General features: G+C 42.9%; 1 long non-coding RNA gene across 1 annotated transcript in view; it reads right to left on the bottom strand.

The window, feature by feature from the left end:
- Positions 1-323: 323 nt before the first annotated feature.
- LOC311578327 overlaps positions 324-8,440 on the bottom strand; it is a 45,899-nt gene continuing 37,782 nt past the window's right edge. Inside the window, exon 3 of the long non-coding RNA XR_014772837.1 lies at positions 324-1,209. This is a non-coding gene — a long non-coding RNA (uncharacterized lncRNA). The remainder of the gene's footprint in view (positions 1,210-8,440) is intronic.

Here is an 8,440-nt window from a genome sequence, read left to right as displayed (position 1 = left end):
GACGGGCCCAACCCTGGGCATGTAAGTCATCACAGCGGCTGTAGGCTAATGCTTACACTCAGTATGTCACAAAAAGACATAAAAGTGAAAAGGGACTAACTAGAAAGAACGGAGAGGAAGGAGACCAGAGAGAGCAATAGAGATTGAATCTGACTAAAATGAATTATGTACAGGTATGAAACCATCATAGGCAATATGAAATTATAGAACAACACAAATGGATCATTTTAATACAATAGATTTTATTTTAGGAAAGTTTTATAGATACAGAAACATAAAACCAGGACAAGTGTTCCCATGCCCTCTATCCACATGCCATTTATCTGTCACATGATACACTAGGAGAGTACCTTTGTCCCAACTCAAGAGCTGGCCTTTGGGAACAGAAACTGTAATTTGCTCTTACTGCTGAGATCCTGAGAATCTGATCCCTGACCTGCTCCTGGCCACTGAGGTCAATGTCCACCATGCTCTTACCACATCTGTGACACAGTCAGGGCCTCTTGTCGTAGCCCCAGTCCATCCAGGATTTCTTCACCTCCCAATAGATTTCTTGAAGGTCCACTGTCATAAGACAATGGGCCTGATGGTGCAAGATGGCTTCCTCTGAAAGACTATGTCTTCTGCCGTGTGTGCATCTACAAGTAATTCATGGCATGTGTCACATAGCAACTGTGCGGAGTAGTGAGGCCAGCTGTACTTTACATCTTCTGTTCTGTCACCTTTACCCACAAGCCCCAGCAGTTGCTGATATTTTTACCTTTTATAATTACTTATTTAGCAACTACCTCCACTTGGTGTTGCCTATATGCATACAGCCATGGGGTCATCCACTGGGGCCTGTACAACTGTCCAGTGGCCGCACACCTAAAGAAAAGTGACTCCCGCTCCTCCAGCAGCCATCAGTTGCCAATGACTCTTCACCTAGGGGGTGGGGCCTCAGAAGCCCCTCCCCACTCCATGCTTGACTTTTTAACTGGCTTCAGCTTGTGTAGGTAACCATAGCCATGTTGGGTCCAAAAGGTAGCCTCTTACAGTCTTGCTGCCTCATTTTCTACGATGCTACTTGAGCCTTGGTGAGTTTTATTGCCAAAGATGCCCGTCCATGTTTGAACACTCACAGTCACTTGTTTTCAGCACTCTGGACAGTCTCTGATTAAGCCAGTGCAGTCAGAAGGTACTATGACCAAAGTTGGGAGCACCATAAATCTGCAGATATAGAAATGAATATTTAGAAGGCAGTTTGGCAACAGGACCATTTAGAAAAATATCACCAATGGGCCCCTCCCTTTGTGCCTATGACTTCTCTAGGCGTGGATTTTGACAGTATCGGTAGTACCAGGCATGAATTTCCTCCTACCATTTCTTTTTCACTCTTCTCTTTTCCAGACGTTCCTATCATCTGCATCACGCCAGAAATGGGCTTCTCAGCCTGGTTTCTCTTCCTCATTCTCCCCTCATCTTTTCCTTCTTCACTTCCTTCTTCTCTTTTAGGGCATGAGTTCTTCTCTTCCTCTTTGGTGTGTGCAGTCTCTATTAGTCCACTTGCTCCCCTAACTATACATCTCATTTGCTTTTATTGATTAACAATGCCCCACGGTCCGACTCCCCAGCACCCTGGGCTCCCAGTCTTACCAGGAGCATCTGGCTATTCCTAGCCTTTGATGTTCACACCACGACGTCAGATACACACTCTTAGAAGTTTGCACATTGTACAAATCCCTCCAAGTGGGGTTTTTTTTTTTACTTGCACGGTAAAGTTCTCTCTAGTATTTAACAAAATAAAACTAATCAGTCTCTCGAATGCCTATGCACCTCACATCCCCTCCATGTTCTCACCAGCATTTGATGTTTCATTCTGGGGCTTCTTGCGTGCTTATGGCTCACCTGTTAACTTAATTTGCAATTGTCCAACGAGAGACAATGTTTGACACCCGCATATCTTCTCTTGGCAAAGCAGCTTTTCAGATTTGTCTGATTTTTAACCACGCTGTGTTCCTGTCACTGGATTCTAATCTTTCTTTGTTTGCTCGGAATAGAAATCCCTTAAGAGTCATGTATGATAAATACTTTTGCCTGGTCCATGGCTTATCTCTTTATTGCTTTGACATTATCTTGTGCAGAACAATAAATTAATCAGGGACCGGGTTACCAGTTTCTTTGCAGATTAGCTTTCATCGTTTCAGCACTGCAATGAAAGCCCAGCCCCCTAGATTTTCCCATTTGCTTCTGGAAGGCTTAAAATTTCGGGTTTTACATTTAGAACGATGGTACATATTTAGTTAACTCTTCTGTCAAGATTCTCTTTTTCCTTTTACACCTTTCCTGGCTCCCTGTGATGACTGACTATGCCTTTCTCATTGAACCCTGTGTTCTCTTCTCGGGGACCAGATGACTAGCTCTGTGATGCTCTATTTCTGGGCTGTCTGTCCTGTTCCCTGGGAATCTCTGTCTGTTCTGACAGCAGCTCCACCCGAGCCTGATTTCTGGTGCTTCCCCTTCTTCAGTCTGGGCATTGGGAAACACAAGTCGCCAGTTTTTCTCTCACATCTTGTTGGCTACATTTGGACTTCTGCTTTCTACCTCAGCTTTCAGGTCTCTTTGTTAGAATCTAAAAAAAAAAAATCAGAGATCCTCTTCATTTGCTCATATTTTTCACTGGAGTTCTATCATACGCTACCCCCTGGAGTCTGTATACCCCATTAAACATAGCTAAGAATTTAGGGACCTTAGGGTATAGTATTCTACCTGTCTATAGAGAAGACCTTTAGTGAGTGCCTGATATTTTCAACCACTTCAAAACCCTATGTCTGATATGGCTTTCCCTGTGTGTGCACACTTAGGGGAAATTGTAATTTATAAGCTGAGCGTGATGAGAGGAGCTCAATATAATGATGAGATGAGCTCCAGCAACTAATAAGAAGCCCAACTATCACCATATCGCACTGTAATGGAATCCATGTGGCTAATTTCCCTCAAAAGAGCCAGGACAGATGTTAATATTTTGCATGACAGTTGCCCCTGGATAACTGAACCCACATAGAATAAAAGCTCAGATAAGGAGACGACTGTGTCTAGTATTGTTGAAGATACTGCTCCGTGTTAATTTCAGGTTCCAAGTATTCGGAGCTGGTGTATAGAATCCAATTGACTTTAATGATGTTAACGATGGTATCAACCTAGTGTCTGCAGCCTGCGATTGTCTTAGCACTGTTATTTGAGACAATGGGCCCTCGGTCATTGTGTGATGCTCTGTAATCCCTTATAGCCTTCCTTGCTTTGAAGTCTTTTATAAAAAGTACTAATGTGAAGGCTTTGGCTTTCTCATTATTAGTGTTACTATGGTGTGTTTTTCTCCATCCTTTCCACTGTAGCCTGTCTTCTTGTACGTAGTGCGCAGGTCAATTCACTCTGACAGCCTTTATTCTAACTGGTATGCCAGGCAATTTCTCTTTAACATGATCATTTATATGGCTGGATTCACAGCTGACATGGTTGTGATTGTTTTCTGTTGGATATTATTGCTATTTTCCCCTCTCCAACTCTGTCTGCCTTTCTGGGTTGGGGGAGCATTTTGAAGTATTCTTTCCCCTCTTAACAAATCAGTCAACCCTTTTCTCAGCTATAATGGGTTCTCTAAAGTTCATAGCATGAACTGACAGCCCACTCAACTCTTCTCAGCCATGATGGAGTCCCTAGGGTCTGTAGTACACACTCACAGATCACCCAAGTTCATCTCAACACCTTGCCATGAGACTACCCTCTTTACAGCAGTGATCACATGATCCCGTGCTCCCCTCGAACACTTCAAACATGGCCTCCTTCCTGTCGGCTCTCCATAGGTCCCACTCACCCCTTCTGTGGCCTGAAAACTATTTTTAACTTCCATTAGATGAGTTAATAATGAGAACCAATAACTATCACTTCTCCTCTCTCCCTCTCCATGCCTTCCTTACACTGCAGACCTGGGTTTCTTGCACTTGTTACTTGCCTTCCTGTATGGAATTGGCTGGAACTTTACCTCTAGGCTCTGTTTGTTTGAGAGTGTTTTTAATTTTGATTCACTCGGGGCATGGCTTCACTTGATAGAGAAGTCAGGGCACTTTGTTTTCTTTTTCTCAACTCTGAATATTGCACACCACCCTCCATCTCCACAACTTTAACAAGGCTAACATGATTCCTATGTACATTCCTCTGAGAATGCAGCTCTCTCTCCCGTGGCTTATTTTGGGAATGTTTCCTTTGTCTTTTTTTTTTTTTTTTTTTTTTTTTTTTTACTTTGTACACAAAGCCAAATATTGCTAGTATTTTCTACAACCTGGCCAAGAGTAGTAGAAACAGTGTTCATTGTTGTAGGAGCCCTAACCCATCTACTCTCTCTGCTTCCTGGTTTGCCCCCCTCTTATCTTTGGCATTTCCTAGGGTCACCTTCTTAAAATGAATTATATACTTCATTTCTTCTAGCGATGAGCTCTTGTTTTATTTTGGCTGTTTGGTTGTATTGGTTCTTGTTTTGTTTTATTTTTTGTGGTGCTAGGGATAAACTCTAGAACTTCATGCATAGGCAAGCACTCTACCACAGAGTCATATCCCAGTTCTCTGATTTCGCATCCTAGACAAGGTGTTATTAAGTTTTCCAAGTTGGCCCTGAGCTTGTGAGCCTCCTCCCTCACCTCCTGAGTTGCTGAAATAACAACCTGCTCCCACCAGGCCCAGTTTTTCTCTTCTCTTTTATGTGAACCCAGCCTGTTGGACAATGATACCTGGGTTTAGAACAGGTCTCTCATCCTTAGTTAATCTTTCCCGGAAACACCCTCCTAGGCACATGCTGGGTTTTCACTGTACATCTCACTGACCTAGGAGTTTCTCAACACACTCAAGTTGACAATAAAGACTGACTGTCACAGGACTGTGTGACCTTTTGGGATCAGCAAAAGAACAGCTGAATATCCCAGGCTTCCCTCCCATTACCAATGGAAACAAATCGGAAATGCTGTTTTCCCTAGTCCAGCAAACCACATGACACAGGATACCTGACCCAGGTCAGGCTATAAGACAAATCATGCCTTGAGCACAAGATCCTTCCCAGGCAACTCTCAAGAACCTAGTCCCCAGTGAATCCAAGCTTTTTGGTGCCCCTGTCACCTGCCCATAAATAAGAAACTGCTGAATTTACCCTCTGTGTGTGGTTGTGCTGACCTCCTCTCAGACCTCCTTGCTTTATGTACCTTCCTGTCTTCCTTTCCTTGAGTGGCATGAGAGAGGTGGGAAGACGGAAGAAGCCAGATCGAGTAACTGCCCTCCCTTCAGCCAGGCAGCTGGGACCTGAAAGCTTTGCTGTGGACAGTGTTCTAAGTGACTGACATAGAAATTCATGGTGACGACCTGCACATATCTGGCCCTTTACCATCGAGACCTCCCAAGATTCCAAAAGACCTCATGCACAGCCTGGCCAATCCATATTCGGATTTAAGCAATTATCATGGTTGCCGGTCACATATTCTTGTCATTGCTGCACCTGGTCTACACCAGGTGAACTAACCTGAGCAGAGACACATGTATGCATCTGTCTCTCCTATGTGGCAGTTTGTCCTAACACCTTGTCCTCTGACGGGTCACGGAAAGTTGTTAATGTTCTGATGTTTGGTTTACTTTTCTTGTTATAAATTGCAAGTGACAACGTCTGTGCTTTTTTGCATTTGGAGACAGAAAAACATGTCCCTAAATAGATTTATTTCATCTTAGAACATTCTGTATTTACAGAAAGTTGCAGAGATATTATACCAAGTTCCCACACACCTATACTCTAGTCCCCTGTTGTTAACACCTTCCAAAAAAATGAGATTGTATTTGTCACAAGAAATGAACCAATGTTCACATGCTATTAATGACCACAGCTCATACTCTGGAGGCCATTAGGCTTTTTCAAATGCCCTTTTCCTGTCTCAGATCCCAGCCAGGAATGGCACTGCATCCCATCTGCCTATAAAAATCCCAGTTTCAACAGTTTCTGTCTCCCCATTTGGTGACCTTGACAGCTTGAGGAGTGCTCAGCAGAAATCGTGCAGCTGCCTTCAATTTGGATCTTTTCAGGGGTCACACAGTGGCTTTGGTTCTGGCTTAGAATGAACACTGAGGGGACAAGGACAGTATTAGTACCTTGTTTCTAGGGTACATGCAAGCAGCAGGATGTGTGCCTGCTGAGGATGGCCTTGCTCACCTGGCTGAGACAGTGTGCATCAGGTCTCTCTCTCTCTCTCTCTCTCTCTCTCTCTCTCTCTCTCTCTCATTCTCTCTCTCTCTCCCTTTCTGTGCTGTGTCACCAAGCACAGCCCAGAGAAGGGTGGGAGATGTCACTGAATGAGTAACGGAGAGGATCATCAGAAGTCCTCTAGTGAGGACAGGAAGGACACCCATCGAACTATCATCTACCTACCATCTGTCTATCAATTGATCTTTCATCTATCATCTATCTGAATTATTTAGCCATCAATCAATGGATCATGAAATCACCTGTCATTTGTCTTTATGTATCTACTGATCAATAGATATCAAATATCTACCTAACTATATATCTATCATGTTTCTAAACATTGATCATCTATTATCTATATTACCTATTAATAAATCATCTATCATCTATCTACCAATCTATTTATCTATCTTCTAATATATATTATATATGCCATCTATCTATTCATTCACCATCTATAACATGTCTATCATTTATCTACCTATCTCTCTATCATCTCTTTATCGCTGTTTGTCTATTCATTCACCACCAGTCACCTGACGTAAGTTTTGTAGTTTGGATATAACATATGTGCCACAGACTCTTCTGTGTCACAGGGCTGGTCTCCAGCTGGTGACACTATTGAGAGGTGAGCTGGGTTCTGTGGTTCTGTCTATATCCAAGGGTTAATCCTATGATGAGCTCATGCAGACAGGCAGTCTTTGATCTAAAATAACTCATCTAAAGCTACCCTCACTTTTCCTAATGGCCTGTGTTATGTAATGCTGTGGACTGAGCGTTATCCTCCCAACCTCAAATTCCCTTATTCAAGCCTTAGACTTCTGTGTGCCTGGGGTGGCCATCAGGTGACAATGGTTGAGTGGTGACATAAGGGTGGGTGGTAGTCCCACTAGACCAGTGAGTGGCTCTATGAGAAGGAGATCCATGTGAGCAGGAAGACCATGTGAGGACACAGGAAGAAAGGCAAGAAGGAGCTGTCTCCTGAAGTCAGATCACCCAGCACCCTGACACAGTGAGAATTAAGTGTTATGTTAGCAGCTCAGACTATATTCTGTTATGGCTACCCAACCTGACATATGAAGGCAGGATATGTTGTATTTCTCCTTTCCCTTTAAATTATGTTTAAATGTAAAGATATTTAAAATATGTGCCTTGCAACCAGCATGTTTTGAATCATTTATATATGAGTGTGATGAAATGTGCCTTTGATTTGTATTTATTTGAGTGTGTGTGTGTGTGTGTGTGTGTACAGTGTGTACAGTATGTACATGTCACAATGCATGTGTGGTGGCCAGAAGACAACCTTAGTTAGTCTTCACCTTCAGCTTTTTTTTTTTGAAAGAAGGTCTTGTGTTTACCATTCCATGCATCAGGCCAGCTGGCCCATGGGCTTCTGGAGACTCTCGCATCTGTACCTCCCACCTCACCTTAGGAGCACTGGGAGTTCCCACATCTGGCTTTAGGTGAGCTGTAGGAATGAGAGCTCAGGGCCTTGCATTTTCATCACAAATGCTTCAACCCAAGGGGTCATCTTCCCAGCCCAGACTGGTGCCTTTCAATGTGAAGTTTCCACTAACTACTGTCAGAATTAAGGTGACTTTTAACATCGCAATGATGAGTTTATCATGCTTCCCTCCAGTTTAAATTTTCCTATTTCCTCATTCTTGCATATTTTAAAATTATTTTCTACTTATTAAGGATATAAGTTGTGAGTTCGGGTGAGTGAGTCCCCATGTTACCAATTTGCCACCGGTAACTGAGTTATCAGGTCAGCAGTTGCTTTAGGTTTATGGTTCATACCATTAACCCACCAATGTCCTGATGACCAGGCTAGACATGCCCTGTGCAAGCAAATCTTAAATTAAGGCAGGCAGGTACTTGTCTCTCCTGCCTGTGCTGTTAAGACTTCAGTTGCAGATGCTGTGAAGTTTGAATGCCTTCCTAATGCTGAGACCCTTTAATAGAGCTTCTCATATTGTGGTGACCCATAACCATAAAATCATTTAGTTGCTACTTCACAACTGTAATTTTGCTACTGTTATAAATATTAATGTAAATATCTGACATGTAGGATATTTGATATATGACCCAGTCGTTCATTCCCTAAAGGTGCTGTTACCCATAGATTGAGGTCCTCTAGTTTACATGGTAAAATGCTGATGTTGTAGAAAGGAAATTGTTAATACA

Source organism: Acomys minous, assembly GCF_964271855.1.
Source record: "Acomys minous genome assembly, chromosome: 12".
NCBI lineage: Eukaryota > Metazoa > Chordata > Mammalia > Rodentia > Muridae > Acomys > Acomys minous.
This window is presented reverse-complemented; position numbering and strand designations above follow the sequence as displayed.